Source organism: Balaenoptera borealis, assembly GCF_965194805.1.
Source record: "Balaenoptera borealis genome assembly, chromosome: 1".
Classification (NCBI taxonomy): Eukaryota; Metazoa; Chordata; class Mammalia; order Artiodactyla; family Balaenopteridae; genus Balaenoptera; species Balaenoptera borealis.
Window position 1 is genome coordinate 91184443 of NC_138860.1, and position 23719 is coordinate 91208161.

Here is a 23719-nt window from a genome sequence, read left to right on the forward strand (position 1 = left end):
ATCTGCCTAAGAGAAGGCAAAATTATTCCAAAGTGGGGAACAAGGAGAAGTTACCTTGAAGGGTGGAGTTCTGAATGTTGACTCTCCCCATTCTTATGTTTAAATTATTCTACAAATCGAATATTCACAACAGACTGACTGTCTTTGCATTAATTTAGAATTCTGTTTTATGACCAGGATTGAGAACTCAAGGTTTTTTTGTTCTTTGTTACAAATAGTAAATGGTTTTATGTTCCTTGATTATAATAAATTTGTTTTTGAATTTCATTATAATATCTAAATTGATTATTATCACAAATGGCTGTGAGTAGCTGGCTATCAGTGTTTTTCTTGTAGCAGAAATGAATGATCCAAATTTTTTTAATTACTATCTTGTGGGTTTCTTTTTTAACAGCTGGAAGAGAAAAAAAAGCATAGAATGACAAAGTGTATGTTGAACTAAACACGAGTTCAATCATTCATTCAACAAACATTTATTGAGTAGCAATTCTTGGGCTGAGTCCTCTGGAGTAAACAAAGATGAATAATTCACATTTCCTGCACTCATGGAACTTATGAATTATAGGAAATAAAACAGATAAATAAATAACTCTACTAAAGGTAAAATGAGTAAGTACCGTAAGAAATGACAGAGTTCTTTGGGCAACAAAGAATGGGGAGAAACATTCAGCTAGGACAAGAGAAGTTTCCTGGAGAAACTGGTGCATAAACTGGTACTTTGTGGAGAAAAAGTACCTAAAAAGTGATGGGAAGGGGGTGAGTAGTAAAAGCTGAGGGCAAAGGAGCAAGCAATAGCCAGGTCACAGAAGAAGACCTTGTAGGATTTTATAGTTAATTCTAAGGTGTGTGGAGAACTCATTGGAGGCTTTGAATAGGAGAGTGTCATGATCTGACTTGCTTTTTGGAAGGGTCACCTTGCCTGCTTCAAACTGTGGAGAACAAGTGTGGCCGTGGAGGGACCAGCTGGAGCTACTGAGATGGTCCCAGGTAGAGGTTATGGCGGCTGGGACATGGATGGTAGGAGTAGAGATGGTGAGATCTCCTGACCTGTGTTTTGAAGGTAGAAATGACGTAACTTGCTGATGGATTAGCTGTGGGGTATAAGGGAAATTTATAGCTTGGGGGGTTTTTTGTTTGTCTTTTGGTAGAAGGAACAATTGGACACATGAGATGAAGCTGATGTAATACGATGGAAGCTAAAGGAAAGAGGGCTGCAGGGTCTTATGTGTCTCAGTATTACTAATGCCTCGAACCATGGTGGCACGTAGTAAGCTCTTAACAAATATTTCTTGACTGAATTATTGAAAGACTCAATGCTGCAGAATAGCTAAGAGGTAAGGACTGGGAAAATAAAACCTGGGTGGGGTTGGAAATGTGTAGGGGCACTTTTGGTTGTCACGATGGCTGGGAGATGCTATTGGCACCTGTCTTGAAGTCACCACCAGGCAATTTTGGAGCCACTTGTATTTGTGCATGCTGTTCCCTCTTCCTGCAATGTTCTTCCCATCCCTGTGTCGATTGTGTGTGTTTTAATTATTATTATTATTGCAGCAACATGTATATAACAAAATTTACCATTTTCTTTTTTTTTTGTTTTTGGTTTTGTTCTTAAATTTTTTATTTATTATTTATTTATTATTTTTATTTTTGGCTGTGTTGGGTCTTTGCTTCTGTGCGAGGGCTTTCTCCAGTTGCGGCAAGTGGGGGCCACTCTTCATCGCGGCGCGCGGGCCTCTCACTATCGCGGCCTCTCTTGTTGTGGAGCAGAGGCTCCAGACGCGCAGGCTCAGTAGTTGTGGCTCACGGGCCTAGTTGCTCCGCAGCATGTGGGATCCTCCCAGACCAGGGATCGAACCCGTGTCCCCTGCATTGGCAGGCAGATTCTCAACCACTGCGCCACCAGGGAAGCCCCCAAAATTTACCATTTTAACCATCTTAAAGTATACAGTGACATTTTGTACATTCACAGTGTTGTGCAACCATTATCACTATCTATTTCCAGAATATTTTCATCATCCCTAAGGAAACCCTGTACCCATGAAGCAGTTACTTCCCATTTCCACCTGCCCCCTCCCCATCCTCTGGCAACCACTAATCTGCTTTCTGTCTCTATGGATTTGCTTATTCTAGACATTTCATATACACTGAATCATGTGCTCTGTAGCCTTTGTGCCTGGCTTCATTCACTTAGCATAATGTTTTCCAGGCTCTTCCATGTTGTAGCATGTATCAGCACATCATTTCGTTTTGCGGACGAATAGTATTCCATTGTACGGATATACCATATTTTGTTTATCCATTCAGCCACTGATGGATATTTGGGTTGTTTCCGTCTTTCAGCTATTGTGAACAGTGCTGCTATAAATATTTGTGTACAAGATTTTGTTTGTACCTGTTTTCAGTTTGGGAGGATAAATGCCCAGGAGTGGAATTGCTGAGTTATATGGTAATTTTATATTTAACTTATTGAGGAAATGTCAATCAACTGAGCATCTTTTAAGACAGACTTTCTGAAGTCTTTCTTGACTTGTCCTTTCCCCTTCCACCTGAGCTATCTCTCCTTCTGTATATTACCACTGTTTCTGATGTACACATGTCTCCTGGCACCTGAACTTGAGTTTAGTTACCTTATATTACCCGTCTCCTGTTAGTGGATTGTAAACTCCTTGAGGGAAGAACCCAAGCCTTATTTTTCTTTGTATTGTTTACTGCAACCCCATTTACCTATGGTGAATTATAAGCTCTCAGTAAATCTTTGCTGGGAAAATGACAGTTCTCAATGCAGAAAAGAGTTTCAAATGGGGTGACTTTTCATCTGGGGAATGAAGAACTTTAGATGCTACAGAGTGGTAATTGCTGTTTTTAACTGTAGTTGCCGGGGCTGTGCTGGCACACCCAGGTTGCTCTTATATTTATTTAGGCATATATAGAGAGGACATATGTATATATGTGTGTGGGGAAGAGGAGGCTGTATTATTTATGTTGCAGCTTTTTGACAGTCAGCTACATTTGCAAAATCTCTCTACCAGCCAAGTGACCTCAGCCAATGTGGGAGAAACTTTTCAGAACTTCATCTTCGAACAAGCCTGAGTTGCTGGGCTTCTCCACTGCTATGCTGATATCTGAAAACGCTGCATTTTATAAGCCATAGTTCTGCCTGGAGAGACTGAATTTTTGGCAATCTTGCAAAATCCCAGGGTTTTAATTAAATTGCTTTCAAAGTAGCTTTACTTAATGGGTCATAGGACAAAATGTTGAACTGACACAAAGCATTTCCTAATGGAGTGAAAACAAATGGGAGGTGGCTTCTCATGTGAGCTTCCTGTAATTGGAACCACCAATCAGAGGTGGGTCGCATGAGGGCTCCCTGATGGAATGCTTTTTGTCTCTGAGTCAGCACACAAAATTAAATGCTGAAAAAGTGTTGACTTTCCAAGTGCAAAAGCGTTGAGGTTCAGACAGAGAAGGATAAGGCATGGCTTCTGCTCACTAAGAGCTTGTAACCTAGCTGGGGAGGTGAAAAATAGACACATAAATGATAAATATCACTTTCAGACATGTAAGAGCTAAAGGGGTAATATAAACAATTGGTAGTATTAGGTGGGGCAGGGGTCGGGGTTGGGGGGCAGGGAGAGATGCTACTTGAGAGTCCATAGAGTGTGGAGAAGTACATTAAGATAGGTGGGGAGGTTGTATGTTTCAAGTGAAGAGCATGAGACATGTCAGGAGTGTGCAATGGTTAAGGGCCATCGAGTAAATTAGTCTAAACAGAGCAGGATACTCAGGTAAGGGAATCTGGGGATACTCGAATGACGAGGGTATTTTGGGAATCAGATTGAAAAGAGTGTGGAAAATAAAAATAAGTTTAGACTTTATCCTGTAGGGAATGAGAAGCCATTTGGGCTTCTGAGAGGGAGAGTGACACATTGACAGTTATATTTATGGAAAAGTAATCTAACATGGTTTTACAGACTGGCTTAAAGGGAGAAAATAACGGAAAAGAGAAATAAGTTAAGATGCTACTGAAATAGTCCAGCCGAGAACTGAGAGCTTAAACTTGAGCAGTGGCAATGGGGTTATAAAGGAGAGTGGAAGTAGGAGGTGGACTTGTAAATAAAGCTGGGTTTTCTATAGTTTTAGACAGACATTAAAAAGTGTTAGTTTTTGTGTTTAATTTTTCTATTTCTACTTCATATTTTCCAGACTGCTCTGTTGGACATCAGGACTTCTTAGCTGATGAAGGGGATCAGAATATGCCACCCCAAAATATGCCACTTTGGCTTAAGGATTATTTTGAACTGAAGGCAATTAAGAAATAGCAGACAGAAGAGAAACTCTCTGCCCTCCCCCTTACTGACTGAGTGCAGGGCATAAATTTCCCTTTGTAAAGGTAGCATAAATTTCCAGTTATAAAGTTTTCTCCCTCTCTAGCTCCAGAAAGAGAACAATTTTAATCACCCAAGAGGACTCTTATCACTGGAGATAGCACTGACTTGTGTCTGCATAACAAACCTTAATAAATAACCTTTATCTACCATACTTTTCCTAGTCACCTTCCCACAATTTACCATCCTAAAAGCCCAAACCACCCCCCTTTCCTTTGTCTAGTCACTTCTCCACAATTTATCACCCTTTGTTAAAGTGGTATATAAGTCCTTGGGTCTAACTCCCTCCTAGGGTTTTCACTTCTTTTCTGTGAAGCCCCCATGTACATGCAAAAGAAACCTTCCTCCTGTTACTCTGTCTTTTGTCAGTTTAATTTGCAGGCTTCAGGTACGGAACCTGAGAGGATAGAGGAAAAGTTTTTCTGCCTCTACACTGAACATTCAACAATGCCCTCAAACAACTGATCAATACTAAATCATGTGACCCCTTTCATTTATAGCCTTGATTCTAAACCTCAGGTGGGTCCTAAGTGCTGCCTGGCAACCTGAATACATTTCTCTAGGAAATTCACTGGAGTGTGAGCTCTACTTGGGCAGGGATCTCTGTTCTGTTCACTGGTATATCCCAAGAACCTAGAATAGGACCTGGCACATAGCATGTGTAGTGACTGTTATGGACAAGTGTTTTACACTTTTTCTTCTTTCCTCAGACCTCAAACCCTCAAATTCTCAGATCTCAATACTCAGCTATTGGCCTGGCTCCTTATTTCACTGAGAAAATGGAATTAGTCTGAGAAGAATAGCTACATACTCCCACAACATAGTCAACCACCTCCCTTGCAACCTTACCCATATTTGCTCCTTCCCACTTATCACAAAGGACAGCTGGTCCCAGCTCCTATCTAAGTCTGACTCTCCCAATTGTGTACTGCATCCCACTCTCTTCTGCCTACTCAAGGGTTTGCTCCTGCAGTTGACTCCTCTCTCCTGCATCATCAGTTTTTCCTCTCAACTGGATAATTCCCATCAGGATACAGATTGGTTTAGGAGAAATCCCTGAGGCAGAAAGTAAAGGGGTGCTCTGGTGTGTGCTTGGGTGCTGGCTACCTACATAGAACTGTCAAACAGAGCTGCCTTTAGGTGGCCTTGGGCACCCAAATCATCTGCTGATGGAGTTGACTACAGTTTTCCCAATGCATAATTTTGTGTCTGACGGTTAGTAGGTGCTCAATAAATATTCACTGAAGAATGAGTAATATCCCTCATCTTATATTGTCCCTCTCTTGACTATGCATCCTTCCAACTACCATGCCATGGTAGTTGGCATGGTACCCTTTTATAGAAAAATCTGCACCCTTTTATAGAAAAAGCCACAAGAGCATCATTTATACGCTTGCTGTTTTCACTTTCTAGCTTCTTAGCCTCTCTTGACCTCACTCCAATTGTGCTTTCATCTCTAGGACTCTACTGAAACTTTGAGATCACCAATGACCCCCATTTTGCCAAATCCAATTCTTAGACCTCATTTACTTGACCATTCAAGCAATCATTTGACCTAGAGCATCACCCCTCCTTTTTTCCTCACTGGCCTCTCTTTCTCAGTCACATTTGCTGGTTCCTACTCAGCTCTCCAACATTAAGATGTTGGAATGTTCCAGTTTCTGCCCTTAGACATCTCTTTTCTATCACATTTATTCCCATATTTTACTTCCTTATCTGTATGCTAATGACTCTCAAATTTATATCCAAATTTATATTAAGACACATGTATCCAGCATCTCCTCTTGGATTTTGAATAAACATCTCTCTTTCTCTTTCTTCTGTTAAATTTCAGGTGCATAGAAATGAATTAATTATAACCTTTTGTTGATGCCACACTCGTTTTTTGTTTGTTTGTTTGTTTTTTGGTTAATGCTTGGCCTTCTTCTCAATTTATTTATTTATTGTTCTATTATTTTAAACACTATAATAAATATCTATGAACATACCACCCAATACAGAAAATAGAATGTTTACAATAATGTAAGTTATCCTCTATGATCTTCCTCCACCCCATCCCTGTACCACTCTCCACCCAGTTAACACCCTCTTAACATCTCCATTACCATAACTGCCCTAACCACCATTGGGCTCTCTCCTGGACTGATGCAATAGTCTTCTAACTGGTCTCCCTGCTTCTTTTTCTGCATCACCTCCCCCACCTCCTTCTCCACCCCCACACCCTGTCCCCACCCCAAGCCAATCTATTCTTTTCATTGCATCCAGAGAGATTCTTTAAGGTCAGCTCATGTAAATTCTATGTGACTCTATTCATAATTTTCAGTGGCTTCCCATCTCATGCAGGATAAAATCCAAAATCCTTATAATGGATTACAAAGCCCTACGTGATCTGACTCTCTGGGTCCTCATCTGCTACCATCCTTCTCGCTATTCCTTTGACCTAATGTCTTTGAAGTTGCTATTCCAACTGCCTACAATACTCTTTCCCAAAATATCTCCCCGTCACTCTTCCTTATTTTATTCAGGTTGTTACTCATCAGTGAAGCCTTCTCAGCTAATCTTTTCCTTAAGAATAGCATTCCTCCTCCAATTTCTGAGTCACTTACCAGCTCCCTTATTCTGTCCACTTGAACTTATTCCATGTATATTTGTTTATTTTCTGTCTCCTCCCAGTAGAAGGAATGTTCCATGGGGCAGGGACTTGTTCACCACTCTAACCCCCGATGAGAATAATGTCTACTGCTGGGCAGGTACCTGTTGCAGGTTAGGTTCCCTGGGAAGCAGACAGGGTTAGTGTGCATGACTTCCATTAAGGAGGGCTCTTCAGATCAATAGCTATAAAAGGGAAGGGAAGGAAACAGAATTGGGCAGAGGGAGAAGTTGAGTGATGATACAGTCTTAATGAAGGCTTCAGCCAATCCTACAGGAAGCTCTGAAGCTGGGATGGCCCTTCAGAGTTGGGCTGGGCTTTTATAACCCATGAAGGTCAGTTGTTCATGGGCATTGCCCTAAGAAGGGGACATGACCTTGGAGGAAGGGCTCTCTTTAGCTAGGCAATTGTGTAGTGGGCTGACAGGTGAGCACTTACTGCCAACAGCACTTAATGCCAAGTGCATTCCCGGGATGTGGGGAAATAATTCCTTCATTTCCAGAGAGATCTAGGTGGCCTGCACTGTGCCCACCACGGCGCTCAGTAAAGTGGTTGAACAGATGAACTTTTTGAGATCCAAGAACTGAGCAGATGGGGTGAGCGTTCATGACTTGCAAAAGAGAAAGGAAAGAGGAACGAGGACAGTCAATCCTCATGCCCAAAGCCCTCCATTTGCCTGCTGCGGGCAGGGCCCTGTGCGCATGCTCTGTGATGGGATACAATGTTACAAACAATGTGACCCTGCCCTGGAGAAAGAGAATGAAACCTAGGCACAAACATCCATGGTTCAAAGCAGTGTATTATAGCAAAGACGTGCTTAGGGAGAGAAAAGAGGAGAGGCCTCCTTCCAGCTAGGGGAGTGAGGGGAAGGATTGAGGAAGGCAACATGGGGGAGGCTTTTGAAGACTTGAGAGATGGATAAGGTTTGCTGGGCACAGCAAGAGGCAAGGCAGCCAGCAGGCCAAGAGGTAGTAGACCAAGGACTCAGATGCAGGAAATCCAAGCGATGGCATCAACAGGCCTCTCTCCTCTCTCTCCTCTGATACTTGGAGACTTGATTGCCCAGGAATCCCTCCAATGCCAACACAACCTGTGAGTTCAAGTTAAATCCTGAAAGTGGAAAGTGCTGCCTCTTTGCTACCAATTCTATCAGCCTCAGGGAGATAATCTGTAGAATTTTATGTGACTTGTTCTATTTTTAAAACTGTAATGAGCCAGTAAATCCAATCATCTGAACTATAAAACTGTCCATTGTATTTAGGAAATAGAATGTAGTATCTACAGAAAAGACCGTGTCTTTCTGAAGAGAAACCAATGCAGTGGTAACTGAATACCTGGTTTAAAAGGTTTAGAATCAAACAAATAGATGTAAAGATCATCACTAGTGTAAACCTACAGGTGAAGAAATTGATCACAGAAAGGTGATGGGGCTTCGTCAAGATCACACAACAGATGGGTGTCAGGTGAAACCCAACAATAAGCTCACAGCCCCCAGGCCCCTTAAAGGGCCGCCTAGATCTTTGGCCAGGGCTCCTTAAAGGATGCCTGCCTTTCCCCTTTAATGAATAGCAGCAGAAGCCGCTGGCCAACCCAGCTGCTGGGTCACGTGGCAGCTCCCACCTAATTGTACCGGTGCAAAGAGGAATGACAGCAGTGAGTCAGCTTGGAGCCTGGTTTCCTGTTGCTCATGAATGGCAAGCTGAGAAATAAACTACGGGCTTTATTATTGGGGTAAGAGAATGATTTACAAGGCCCTGGCAGAGGTCATTAGCCTTGGCTCTGATGGAAAAAAGAAAATCCTCTAAGGATGTGATTTCAGAGAGTGAAAAATAGTCACTTGAAACCATGGTTTCAGCTTGAGGTTCCAGCTTGGCTTTGTGTTTTCCTGCCAGTGAACCGATTTCTGTTCACCTAAGCTAATCACCCTGAATAGCGCCTTGCTGATCTGCTCCTAAAACAGCCCCCCACTCCCTCTCCTTCCACTATATATGGATCCATTATTTCTTAAGGAACTAGATCCTTTTGATTGTTCAGTGGCAACCTCTGGCTTTAGCTTGGAATGTGTGGGATATCTCGTGACCAAAACAGGGGCCAAGATGAAGATTGGATGCCAACAGTGGTCACTGCAGTGTTTGACTACCTGGAATCAGAAACTTGATAGGAAATGACATGGTTAAAAATTAGGCCTGAAAGATACAACCAGCCCATATACGAAATTATACAAAGTCTGATCTCAGGCCTCAAGAAACTTAGAAGCAAGTAGAGGAAATAAGAGGGGGAAGCCCCAAAACTCTAAAACTAAATTATTCTTTATTCCTATGTCATGGCTTTAACTAGTGCAGAGGGGCCTAGTTTTTTGCAATAGTGAGCCACGTGACCACAAATCCCTGGGTGTGGGCCATGTGAATCTTTTATTCATAATTATGGGAATTCAAATGGTCCATGCTTGGCCTACAAGTTACAGCAGGGACCAAGTTCACATACTTTGTTGATCTTTATTATCCTATTTGTCAGGATCCTCCATAATGTCCTATATCAAGAAGAAATTTTGGTAGAATGATACATTATAGAATTACACTCAGTTTCAAGTATTATTATGAATGGATAAAAGCCAGCTAGTGCTAATCCAGGAAGAAACAGTTACACACCTGTTGTAGTTGGGGGGATGGAGCTTATTAGACACTAGTGGCCTACTGGCTTGAGTGTTAATTAGTCAAAATGTTTTTGCTCATCTAAAAATCTTAGATCAGCCACGCCCTATGGGTCACATTTTGGAAACTCGAGTTTAAGATGTCAATCATCCACCCCTCGAATTTCCATCCTCCCCTCTTATTCACTTTTTTATATGCAACTTTTGTTCAAAGCGTGGGTTAACCTTTTGTTCGTTTAAAGGTGGATTAATCAGGCCAATAACTAGTTTCTCATGTCCTAGGTATCTATTCCTATCACTCTCCTTATGGCTGTAAATGTACTCAATTCAATCATTTCCTAATATTCAGACTTAACGAAGATGTGTCATGGTGGTGGTGATGGTGATAGTATGTGTGTCTTTGTAGGTTAGTCACTACCTAATTGATGCCCAGTTTTCTCATCTGTAAAGTGGGGACGATTATTCTGAGCTCAAGGCTCAATGGGAAGATTAAATTAATAGATACCATGTGTGAGACTCTTTGACACAGTACGTTACCTTCAATATGCTTGTGAATCTGAATTCATGGGGGTCTTTCCACACTCACTGGGCCACACCTGCCATCAGTTATTTGGGTTGAGTCGATGCGGCCTCAGGCATCTGTGCCTAAGAGTGCCCTTTGGAAGGTGGGTACATGGCTTGTTATGGAAGGCCATGTGGCAGAGTGGGGAACCTGATTTTCTGGTCAGGTCCCGAGCTCTGAAATTGCTCACACTGGGCCAGCACTTCTGAATCCATCTCATGCCAGCCTTTTCCTGGACATTTGCCTTCTCACAGTAAGTTTTTCCTCTTTCATGTGTCTCCTAGTCCCTCAAGACAGCTACGCTTTCAATCAGCAATCATTTTTTGAGTAGGTTCCAGGCAAAAGTATTGTGTCAGATGTTGTGAGGGAGACCCAGAGAATCACTTTTGTTGAGTATTTGCTATGCACCAGGCTCTAAGCTAGGCCTTGTACATACTTTATCTCATTTACAAAGATGAATAAGACAGTCTCCAACCTTAAGAGTGAAATGTCATAAAAGGAAAATAAGACTTATACACACGAAAAAATAACTATTCCAAGTGTATAAAACTGAAAACCAAGACATTAAGAGCAATGACAATTTAGAGAAAGCAGAGTTCAGTGCTAAGAGATGGGGCCATGAAAGTCTTCAAAAGGGAGGATGGGTTTGATATGGGCCTTGAAGGATGGGCAACCTTTGGGCAGGGAGAGAGAAGAAAACAAGGCTACGCACTTGGGGAATTTCACGAGCACATCTATTGGAAAATGGGAATGAATCCCAGCTGTGCCCATCAGATGGTGAGGAGCCCATTCCTGAGGATGGGGTAGGATGATCCCCACCACACACACACACACACACACACACACACACACACACACACACACACGCACATGCACAATAATTGAGACGCAACCGCTTCAGTGTCAAACAGACTTGGACTCAAATCCCACTGTGTCACATGCTAGCTATATTAATAAATCTGAGTCTCATATCCTCATCTCTGAAATGGGAATAAAATACTTCACCTCTAGAGTTGTTATGAAGGTTAGGTGAAATGATAATATATGTACACTACACAGCCCTTTGTGCTGGCAATAGCGAGACCAGAAACAAAAGGCTGTACCTCATCTAGCATGTGGAAATCCATTGAGCATCTGTGGTTAGAGCCCTCCGTGGTCTGCAAAGCACTCTCACTAACACAGACTCATCGGAGTGAGACTCTCGATAGTCCTGCGTGTAGGCAGGGCTGGTGTTACTAGGATTCCCATTTTACATTTGGGAAAACGGAAGTTTAGAGAAGCCTTTCTCAAGTTCCTAACTTCAGAGTCAAATAGACCTGTGCTCAGACGCTGGCTCTGCCACCTGCCAGCTGGGGCACCTTTGGACACTTAAAACCTCTCTGAGCTTCAGCTTCTTTACATTCTGTGGTCAACTTTACACATCCATAGCTACGTCCTTTCCTAAATATTTAATTTGATTACTTAAATGTTTGAATAGATAAAAATTAAATAATAAATAAATATTGTAAGTTTCAAAACTTAAAAACTACAAAAAGCTATGTGACGAAAAGTCTCCTTCTCACCCCCGTCCACTATCCATCCCGTTCCACCACATCCCGTAAGTAACCTGCGCTCCCTTCAGCAGATTGCTGTGTATCTTTTTCTGAGTCTCTACGCATATAGAAGCAAATCCAAATGCGTATATATGTGTTTCTGCAACTTGCTTTATTTTTTTAACAACACATCTTGGATTTTTGTCACATCAGTACATATCAGCTTCCTTATTCTTTTTCGCAGTTGGTATTCCATTACATGGATGTGCCATAATTCATCAACTAGTCTCCTACTGACGGACATTTAGGTTGTTGCCAGTTCTTTGCTATTACAAACAATACTGCAGTAAATAACCTTGTGCATATGCCATTTTGCGTGTGAGTACATCCGTACAATAAATTCCTAGAAGTGCGTTACTGGATCAAACATATTGTGCAGCACCATCTTCATAGCTATTGTTAATTTGCCCTCCATCAGGTTATACCCCCACTTGCAATGTATGAGTGCCAGCGCAGTGTGCTGCCAACGCTTGTACTGTCGCCAATCTGATAGGTGAAAATAGCATCTCAATGTAGTTTTAATTTGAATTTATCTTATTATGAATGAGATTGAGCATGTTTCATATTTTTAAAAAGCTATTTATATTTCCCTTACTGTGAACTGTATGTTATATCCTTTGCTCATTTTTCCATTGGGTTGTTGGTCTTCTGTATTTTATAATAAGGAACTTTATACAAGGAAAATTTACTCTTAGAAATGTAAGCCCTTTGTGGTATGAGTTGCAAATAACTTTCTTCTTTGGTTGTTTGCCTTTTGATTTGGCTTATTGCATCAGTTATTTGTATGTGCGTATGCGTGTGTGTGTGTGTAAGAAACCATCCCCAAACTTATCAGCTCATCACAACAACCATTGATTTGCCCGTGATGCTATAGTCTGGGTTTAGCTGATAGTTCATCTCTGTTCCACAAGGTGTCAGCTGGGCTCACTTATGCTTTAAAGTCAGCTGGTGGTTGATGGCCTCACTCATGGGTCTGGTGGTTGACTGACTGTCAGTAGAGGTAACAAAGGTCACTAGCCATCCAGCAGGCTAGTCTGGTCTTCTTCTCATGATGGTCACAGGTTCCAAAAAACAGCAAGTGAACAAGTACCAAAGCCCAAGTGTTTTTAAGCCTCTGCTTGCGTCACATTTGTTATTGCCCAGAGGCCAAAGCAAGTAACAGGGCTGAGGCTGAATTCAGGGTAGGAAGGGAATATCTAAGGGCATGAACAAAGGGAAGAAATTTGTGGCCATATCTGCAAACAATCTACCACACTTATGGGATTTGTTTGGGATTTTGGTTCTTTTCTTCACGTTACTGTTGTTAGTTTGTTTTCCTATAAAGTTTTTTATTTTTATGTAATGCATTTTGTCCATTTTTTCTTTCACAGATTCTAGATTTCGAGTCATAAGTAGAAAGACCTTCGCCCACTCTGAAGTTATAAAGGTAATTTCTCTTTTCCTCTAGTACTTTTATGGCTTCATTGATTACATTTAAGCTTTGATCCATTTGGAATTTATCCTTGTGTTCACTCCACATTTATATTCTTAACTAAAACATAATCGTCCTCTGTTGGGGAAGGTTGTTGTATCAGTCAGGATAGGCAGTTATACCCAGTAACAAACAACTCCTAAATCTTAGTGGCTTTTTACAAGAAAGATTTATTTCATGCTCATGCTGCATGTCCATCATGGTCTGGAGTAAGCTCTGCTCCCCATCAACTTTACTTGAGGACCCAGGCTGATGACCCACCCTCCATCTAGGACACTGACCATCTTGTACAGAAGAGAGACCAAGACCACATACACAGTGCCTCTTATAGCTTCCTCTCAGAAATAACACTTGCTTTTCAGGGGCTAAAGTGAGTCACGCAACCAATCCTGATGCCAGTGGGATAGGGAAGTATAACTCTCCCCTGAGGAGGGACAAACAAATAATCAAGAAGGACATTTCAGTCTTTCACTGTTGTCCTTTCTGTTAACATGCAGATCTTGGAAAAGACACACACGGAGCCTGAAGCTGGCTGGGGACCACATCCTACCAGCTTTGTCAGGAACATAATCGCTGGCCTGGGGTTATGCATGCCAGAGGCAAATAAGCCTCACACCTGACCTTTCTCCCCCAGATCATGTACCCTGCTCAGAGCAGGGGGCATGCGTGTCATCTAGAGCAGCAGAGTATAGAAAGGGAGGAGCAGTGGGCCGCCTCTAGGGGACTGTTATAAGTTGAATTGTGTCACCTTAAAAAGAAATACTGCATTATGAACCCCACCCCAGTACCTCAGAATGTTACCTTTTTTGGAGATAGGGTCTTTACAGAGGTAATCAAGTTAAAACGAGGTTATTAGGATGAGTCCTAATCCAAAATGACTGATGATCTTACAAAAAGGGGAAATCGGGATACAGACATGTGCAGAGGGAAGACGATATGAATCCAAAGGAAAAAGATAGCCATCCACAAGCAAAGGAGGGAGACCTGGAACAGAGCCTTCCCTCACGGGCCTCAAAAGGAACCAACTCTGTCATCACCTTGATGTCAGACTTCCAGCCTCCAGAACTGTGAGAACATAAATGTCTGCTGCTTAGCTACCCAGTTTATGGTAATTTTTTATGGCGGCCCTAGCAAAGGAATATAAGGAACATCTCCAGTAGCTTGGTAAGGGTTGCCTGGATGCTATTTTGAAGGGTTTCTGGTGCCACATTAGGCTAGCAGGAAAGAAACCCACGATCAACTAGCAGTATCTTCCATGGATGTGGGGTGGAAGGCAGCATTGAGTTTGGAGTCAGCTGGCCAGGGAATGTACCCAGGCTCCAGCACATTATGACTCTGTGATGACAGCAGGGGTCACACAAACTTGTAAACTGGTGAACGGCCTGAGGGCTTTGCTGAGGATAAGGGAAGTGGGTGGGGGGAGTGGAGAACAAGCCTGGAATCTGCCTGGATGTGGGTCCCCAGCCTGCCTGGTGATGGACCAGCCAGCCCTTCTCTGATGAGAGAGGATAAGCAACCAGCAAGAGAAAGTCAGAGTCTCAAATGACATGAAAGCTCTGTAATATTTTACTAGACGTCAGCATTCCTTTCAATTAGCCTTTCTGAAATTTGCTGTGTTAAGACCACAAGGTCTGCTCTTCCCAGGTCTGAAGAGTATCGTGAGATCTCTCCACCTCTAGCAGAGTGTCGTAAGATTCCACAGCCCCGCAGAACACAAAGTATTTCTCAGAGCAGCTTTTAGAGTGTGCTAGTGTATAAGAGAAAGCCTGAAATATTGATAAAAAGGTCCAGAGGTGTGGGTGTAGTGGTTGCTTTCGGCAGGTGTTTCCTTCCTGAAGGCAGATGCAACACCAAAAACAAAAAGCAACAAAAAAACTTTTTAAAAATTTTAAACTCTGAGTTTAAATTTTAAACTTTTTTAAATTTTAAAGTTTTAAAGTTTAAATTTTAAACTTTTTAAAAATTTTAAACGTGCACACACACATGTGTGTGTGTGCACGTGTATGTGTGTTCATAACATGTCATAGCTTGCTCGGTGCTCCGTGGAACACCACTGTAATTTGGGAGCCAGACAGCACTTTGGCTATAGATATTAAGGTTGACTTAGCAGGCCCCTGCAGTAGTGATCATGGTGAGATGTCTTCGGAAGTGACCTCAGAGGCAGTGACCATCAGAGAGAGACATGGAGCAGAATAAGATGAAAGAACAGTGTATCTATTGCTTGTATAAAAAACCACCCCAGAAATAATGGCTTAAAACAGCAACTGTTTTATTTGTTGGTGATTATGTGGGTCAGCAATTTGGGCTGGGCTCAGCTGGGCGATTCTTCTATTCAATGGCGGTCATTCACAGGCTGCGGTCAGCAGGTTGGCTGGAGGCTGATTGATGTAGGGCTCTCAGCTGGGATGGCTCATCTCTGTGCCAGAGGCTTTATCACAAGGTGGGGGAAGAGCCTTCAGCAGTCAGAGAGGGCAAGTCTGAATGCATACGCACCTTTCAGGCCTCCGCCTGCATCATACTTGCTAACGTCCCAGTGTCAGGCCCAGCGTCAGTGCAGGAGGGGACGGCACAGAGGCTTAGATACATGAAGGCATGATTCCTTGGGGCCTTCAGTGTAAGACTCTTTCACAGTTTGCCTTTCTGAGAACCTCTGTAACATGTCCTGAGACTCACAGAGGTAAAACTTGCAGACTGCCAGAGATTAGATGGTAAAGTTCAGGAGGTAGTGAAAGCTTTGTTATATACATCTCTATGATCCCTTCTATACACACAGGCAGGAAGGCCTGGGAAACTCAAATTATTGACCTTGAACAAATCCCTTAATCTCTGAGACTCGGTTTCCCATTGGTAAAACCCACCCCACAGGGTTACGGTCAGGATCGCGTGAGCTCACGGCCTTTTGTGAAAAGTGCAAAGTCCTACACATAAGTGGGTGCTCTTCCTTCAGCCAGGATAGGCTAGGAAGGAAACTTTAAGCTGGTGCACAGGGAAATGTAGAGATACTCAATGAGAAAATAGAGCCCTAGGTGAATGGACTACTTAAAGAATGTTTTTTTTACTGGGGTATAGTTGTTTTACAATGCTGTGCTAGTTTCTGCCGCACAAAGAAGTGAATCAGCTATATGTATACATACATCCCCTCCTTCTTGGACCTGCCCCCTACCCGCGTCCCACTCACCTAGGTTACCGCAGAGCACAGCTGAGCTCCCTGCGCTATGCAGCAGGTTCCCACTAACTTAAAAAAAATTCACAAGAAGACCTTTCAGTTCTAGATACATTGTTAGTCTTGATCTTTGTCTTTCCAAGATCAACAAGGAGAAAACAGACCTCATACTGGTATCACACATCTGCTTTACCCTTTGTCCTAATTCTAAACTGTTCTTCTAGCTCAAAGGCAACTTGTTCTCTCCCACTTCTAACAGCGTCGACCCCGTTCACAAGACATCTGCTCTAGAATGGGTTTGATGGATCACACCCCGATTTGATCCCTGCTCACCCATCCATCAAATGTTACCAAGTCCTTTTTATGTGTCTGCCATGGTGTTAGAACTTGTGACACAAAGATGAATGAGGCCTTGTTTTAATCCCCTAGTTGCTCACAGACTAGCGATGAGATAGATGCATAAACAGGAAATAGTACTATCATTGTGTGCTGTGAGAGAAAAGCATGTATTTGTTCAACAAACATGTAACACCCCTTACTCTGTGTGTGCCTTATGCTGCTGTGAAATATAAAAGAAAACAAGACACCTTTTTCTATTTTTAAGGACTGTCTAGTGAAGAAGTCAGAGTCAGTCCTAAGCAGTCATAACTTAGGAACTCAGAAGTAGGCATGAGGTTCTCATGGGAGCCCAGAGCATGGCACCTGCCAGGTGGAAGGAGTTGGGGAAAGTTTCCCATAGAATTGATCACAAACAAGGAAAGGGCACGGGGTGGATTCAGGCAGACAGAGCAGCACGTACAAAGACAGCTTGGAGCAGCTTGGGAGAGTGTGGCATCTGGGGGAAACCCAAAGCAGCTCCGCGTGCCTGGCACATGGAGTGAGGAGAAGGAATGCGAGAGCAGAATCTGGAAAGGTCGGTAGACGCCAGACCACAGGCACTGGGGAACCATGGATCATTTTAACCCAGGAAGTACTCTGATCAGATTTGCATTTTAGAAAAATCACTCTAGCAGAAATAGGAGAAATAGGAGACTGTTTAATAATTCACTTCAAACGGGAAATGATGAGGGATCGAATTTAAGAGATACTAATAAGGATAGAGAGAAGGGGGTGGATTTGGGAAGCATAAAGGAGTATTATGGGCTGAAATGTGTCCTCCCCTGAAAAATTTCGTATGTCGAAGTCCTAACCCCCAGTACCTCAGATTGTGACTGTATTTGGAGATAGGGGTCTTTAAAGTGTTGATTAAATTAACAGTCATTAGGGTGGGCTTAATCCTATATGGCTGCTGTACTTATAAGATAGAAGAACAATTTAGGATTCGGACAAAAGGTAGAGCAGATGTGTGAAACAAACACAAAATTTTTTTTGCTCCTTGTCGATCTTGGGGAGAGACACACAGACATACAGAAGGAAGACCATGTGAGGATACAGGGAAAAGACAACCATCTTCAAGCCAAGGAGAGAGGCCTCAGAAGAAGCCAACCCGGCTGATACCATGATCTTGGACTTCGGCCTCCAGAGCTGTGGGGAAATGCATTTCCATTGTTTAAGCCATCCAGTCAGTGGTACTTTGTTATGTCGACGGGGGCAAACTAATACAAGCAGGAAGCATCATGAGACTTGGGGACCACAGAGGTGTAAAGGGCAAGGGGAAGAGAGAGTAGAGGGTGACTTCCAGGGTTTTGGCTTGAGCAATCTGGCATGGGATGCTGCCATTTCCAAGAGGTGTAACCCAGGAGGAGCAATGGGGTTAGAGACGGACACGGGTGCATTCCAGCTTGGACACGTGTGGTTTTGTGGTTCCTGCAGGACAGCAAGAGGAGCAGCGGGACGTATGGTGCCGGAGGCCTGTCAGGAGCCCTGGGCTGGGGGTACAGATGTCCCGGTCTGCAGAAGGGGGCAGTTGAAGCAGAGGCGGGGACAAGGTCGCCAAGGGGACATGGGCCCTGTGGGAAGAGAAGGCAGAGGACAGAATCACAAAGAAGCCCATCACTTATGGGACAGGTGAAGGAAAACGGCCTGGGCACAGGACAGAGCAGGAGGCTTTAGGCATTTCTCAGAGAAGAAAGTGTCTAGAGAGGCTCTCAAATCCTGGAGAGATGAAGGTTTCAAAGCCTCTCTCTCTCTCTCTCTCTCTCTCTCCCTCCAAACACACACACACACACACACACACACACACACACACACAATCTTATGTTATTCTAACATTTTGCAATATTGGTCTGTTGCTTTGCAATGATTTTTTTGTTATTTTACGTGCATCGCTCTTCAGGTTTTGGAGTCAGAACCAGATGATGTTTGTTTGCTTCTGCAGAGGCTCTTAGCTCTGTGACGCTGCCTGACGGTGCTTGCCCTCGTGGCGGGTGGGCTCCTCAAGCTTTCCTCCTGACAGAAGCTGCTTGTTGGTCACTTTATCTCTCAGTGGGTTGTCTTGGTTTTTTCCTCCAGGCCTTCCTTAGCCCATCCTGTAGTGATGATGGATGGCTGGAGGAGACAGACTGGGTGACCCTGATCCGGGCTGTTTGAGGTGGGGCTGTCCTTTTTGAGGCTTGTTGAGGACTGGGCAGAAACCTTGTGCCTTTGGGGTGGGTCAGATGTATAGGAATTTTTTTTTAAACATCTTTATTGGAGTATAATTGCTATACAATGGTGTGTTAGTTTCTGCTGTATAACAAAGTGAACCAGCTATACATATACATATATCCCCATATCCCCTCCCTCTTGTGTCTCCCTCCCACCCTCCCTATCCCACCCCTCTAGGTGGTCACAAAGCACCGAGCTGATCTCCCTGTGCTATGCGTCTGCTTCCCACTAGCTATCTATTTTACGTTTGGTAGTGTATATATGTCCATGCCACTCTCTCACTTCGTCCCAACTTACCTTCCCCCTCCCCGTGTCCTCAAGTCCATTCTCTACATCTGCATCTTTATTCCTGTCCTGCCCCTAGGTTCTTCAGAACCATTTTTTTTTTTTTTTAGATTCCATATATATGTGTTAGCATACAGTATTTGTTTTTCTCTTTCTGACTTACTTCACTCTGTATGACAGACTCTAGATCCATCCACCTCACTACAAATAACTCAATTTCGTTTCTTTTTATGGCTGAGTAATATTCCATTGTATATATGTGCCACATCTTCTTTATCCATTCATCTGTCGATGGACACTTTATAGGAATTACTGAAATCACTGCTCCCACTTCCTTCAGCCTCCCCAGACCCGGAAAGGATCCAGTTAGCACAGGCACCTCATAAGTCCCAGGTGTCACCCCTTTACTTACTCTGGAGAAAGGGAAAGCATGTGGACCCCCTCAGGTACTCTGCACCCCAGCCCAGTAAGAGATGCCTTGAAGGAAGGTAAAGGAATTTCCCCAAAGTCACATGATTAAGAACCCAGGATTTGGACCTGACTCTGGTTGACTCTAAAGATCTTCCAACAACCGTCCTACACTGTTTTCGGGAATGTAAATTGGTGCAGCCACTATGGAAAACAGGATGGAGGTTCCTTAAAAAACTAAAAATAGAGTTGCCATATGATCCAGCAATCCCACTCCTGGGCATATATGCGGAGAAAACCCTAATTCGAAAAGATACATGTACCCCAATGTTCATTGCAGCACTATTTACAATAGCCAAGACATGGAAGCAACCTAAATGTCCATCGACAGAGGAATGGAGAAAGAAGATGTTGTACACATATACGGTGGAATACTACTCAGACATAAAGAGAATGAAATATTACCATTTGCAGCAACACGGATGGGCCTAGAGATTGTCATACTGAGTGAAGTAAGTCAGACAGAGAAAGACAAAGAGCATATGATATCACTTATATGTGGAATCTTTTTTAAAGAATGATACAAATGACCTTATTTACAAAATAGAAACAGACTCACAGACACAGAAAACAAACTTATGGTTACCAAAGGGAAAGGGGGGAGGGATAAATTAGGAGTTTGGGATTAACAGATACACACTACTGTACATAAAATAGATAATCATCAAGGACCCACTGAATAGCACAGGGAACTACATTCAATATCTTGTAATTACCTATAATGAAAAAGAATATATATGTGTAACTGAATCACTTTGCTGTACACCAGAAATTAACACAACATTGTAAATCAACTACATTTCAATTTAGAAAAAAGGCCTAGAGAGAAAAAATATTTAAAGAAATAAAAACAAATAAAGACCTTCCCACTGTTAAATTACCCTCTCCTCTTCTGTCTTCTCCCCACCACCTGGTTCTCTCTTCCTTTCCCAGCTGTGCTCCGTGCTTATTCCAGCAGCTCGTGCACCAACACTGGAGTCATTCTGCTGAAGCCCTGGGGCATCTTTATCCCGAAATAAACACAGTAGCCAGCTAGTAGCTGGTGAATCATCCAGTCAGTGGATGTTTCCCAGCCAGGGTGCCCCTTCGGGGGATGGAGGAGACAATACAGAGAGAGAGAGAGGGCTTTATGCCTTCGACTTCCTGTCTTGTTGGAAATCTGAGTGCTGGATGAAATGTCAGAGACCAGTTTTTCTAACCCACTCACCCAACAGCAATAGCGTCTATGTAGTGCACATTCTGTGTCATTTTGGAGTCTCAAACGAGTTGTGAGGTGGGCAGGGAGGACCTCTCACCCTTTAACTGAAATGAAACCAGTGGAGATCTGCCCACCCAGCCGGGCAGTCTCAGGGGCCTGAGGCGAGCTCAGTCTTGAGTGACAGACTCAGTACTCTTGTCATCTTGGCTCACAGCCTTCTGAGGTCCCTCAGCACGAGTCTCCTCCACGAGCGATCCCACCAGGGGTGACCCAGCCTCTGTCTGAGCACCAGCCACCGCAGGAAGGACTCCCAGCCTCCCGGCTTCCTGGCACAGACCTGCCGCTTTGAGCTGTTCCAGTCCTTTCTTAGGTGGAGATGAACTCTCCCTCCCTAGCTCTCCCTTCCGCAGAGTCAGGAGAATCGACGTGTGTGAATATGAGCCGTGAAGCAGGGGGCCTGGGAAGCTTTTCCTTCCCGCCCTCTCACCGGGTCAAGGCTCGGCAAGGCGGTTCTGCGTGCCTGGCCTCCCTGGCTGGGACAGGCAGCCTCTGTGCCTGCAGGGACTTCAGCAGCAGGACTTCTGAGCCATCCACAGCTGCACCGACCCCTCCCGTCTGAGCCCACTATTTAAGGCCAGTGCGCCCCGGCCAGCTGTGAGTCGCGGCACCGGGAAGGCAGCGGCAGCTCCACTCACCCCAGCATCCAGCGCCCTGCGGGAAGGGCCTGTTCCCCCCGCCGTGGCTTCCCGGGGGCGGGTCATCTTCTGGAGGGAGCGCTCTCTCCTCTATGCTTACAGGTGGAGGAAGTTGGGGTGAGGGCTTTGGGGGTTGCTGAGGACTGCTGGGCTGTCCCATAGGTCCCCACCTGTACCCTTATCTGATCCAGCATTGGGCTGGCGGGAGCCTGGCCAGGCCAGAGCCTAAGTGGACTCAGTCTAACATCACACCCCAGCTTCTCGAGGCCCCCATTCAGGGTCAGGTTGGTTTTCTGCCATGGAGGGCTGGCACATGGCAGTGTGTGTGCGAGGCTGGGATGTCACGGCTCTAGTGGGGGCACTGAGCAGGGTGGCATGGGGCTATTTGGGGGGGTGGAAGGGAATCTATGACTGATGATGGGTGGGATGCAGGTGGACCCTCTGTAGCCCCCAGGATGAAGGAGGTGAGCAGGTGGACCCTCTGTAGCCCCCCAGGATGAAGGAGGTGAGCATGCTTTGCCTCTTCTCTGTGGGTGTGACTTCTCAGCACTGCTGGGTGATTCATACCAACACCCCTCCTCCACCATGGCTCCAGGGCGGGGTCCCTAGTTTTCTTGGGGGCTCCTTGGAGAGGAGACCCCTGCTGCTGGTGAGAAAACAGAGCTTTGTGGAAGGCCAGAGTCAGCCCACCCCGGGGCCTGGGATGGGGCTGGGGAAGGACATAAAGAAACAGCAGGAGAAGAGGAGCCAGGGGCTCGTGTAAACTGCGGTCGTGCAGGTCCATCAGCAGAGCTGAGAGGACGGAGGGGGAGGATTGATGGGATGAGCCTGGCTGTCCAGAGATGAAGAAAGTCCCACCTCTTACCTCCGGCTCTTCTCACATAGCTGCCTCTAGTTGCCTCTTCATCCTTCAGGCCGCCGCTTACCTTTCTGGAAGGGAAGAGATGGAAAGTAAAGGAAGGGTTTTCCTGAAACAGTCGGTGATGCAATGTCGGTCACAACTCATGACGGTGTTTAAGATGACTGGTGGGTATTGGTTCTAGGGGTTGTTTGTGCCTTTTCCAGTGAAAGGAAAATAAGGGAGGGAGGGAGGGAAACCTCAGATTAGCAGTGAAGTTTCTGAAGAGACTGAGAGGATGTTGTTTCCCAGAGGCAGCCTAGAAAATTCTCTTCCTTAAAATGTCAGCTCCCTCACTCGTGTCCATCTGAAGCCACCAATCCTGCAGCAGGGGCTGGGGGGACTCCGGGTGATCGCAGGGCTGTTGAACAGCATTCCCCTTCCTGTGTCCCGCAAGGACACTCTGTTCCCTTCCATCCGGACTTTTCTGCCCTGTGAGGATGTCCCAAGAGGCACCTACGTCAGAGGAACTAGCATTTTGCCACACCTTCTTCCTCCATGCCCCGGGCTCAGTGCCTCACAGTAGCCCCCTTTAATCCCCACCACAGCCCGCGAGGGCTCATTATCACCTCGGAGGAGTTCAGTCATGTGCTCAAGGCCACACAGCCTGGAAGGGGCAGGGCAGCGTTTGAATCCACTCTACCTAACTCCGAAGCCCAAGCTCTGTCCCCAGTGCCATGCTTGCCCTATGTCCCTGCCCGTCCCAGCTCCTTTGTTCCCCATCCCTTGGTCCCATGGCTATGAAACACTCCTCATGCAACCAGCGGGTCCGTTGTTCCCAGGAAGGATGTGTGGGCTTTCTAATAATACACTACAACCCGTCTGACTGATTTTGTGGGAGGATTAGTAGGAGATCAGATCCCCATCCTTTAGAGACCCACTGGAGTCAACAGAGGCTCGTCTTGTGGACCCCAGCATGCCTCAGTAGCTATTCACGCTGTGCAGTTGCAAGAAGAGTGACAAGCCAGCAGCGTGGCTGAAGCTTTGTGCAAAGAGGCCACTGGGAAGAGGGCCGATGGGCAGGCTGGGTGGGAAGCAGGGGCTGGAGGGCTGTTCCAGGGAAGCGGGTGGAGCCCATCTGGGGGAAGCTGGTGTCCACTCTCCGCCCTAACAAGG

The 23719-nt window shown here is 44.7% G+C and overlaps 1 long non-coding RNA gene across 2 annotated transcripts in view; it reads right to left on the reverse strand.

Annotated features, from left to right (window-relative positions):
• Window positions 1-22889, reverse strand: part of LOC309617526 — a 67313-nt gene extending 44424 nt beyond the window's left edge. The window contains exons 1-3 of one of the 2 annotated variants that reach the window (XR_014238018.1): window positions 22804-22889; window positions 22571-22635; window positions 17059-18422 (exon numbers count right to left, since the gene is read on the reverse strand). This is a non-coding gene — a long non-coding RNA (uncharacterized lncRNA). Of the gene's footprint in view, window positions 1-14739; window positions 18423-22570; window positions 22636-22803 lie in introns of those variants that run through there. The other variant, XR_014238019.1, reaches the window with a different exon arrangement.
• Window positions 22890-23719: the final 830 nt, after the last annotated feature.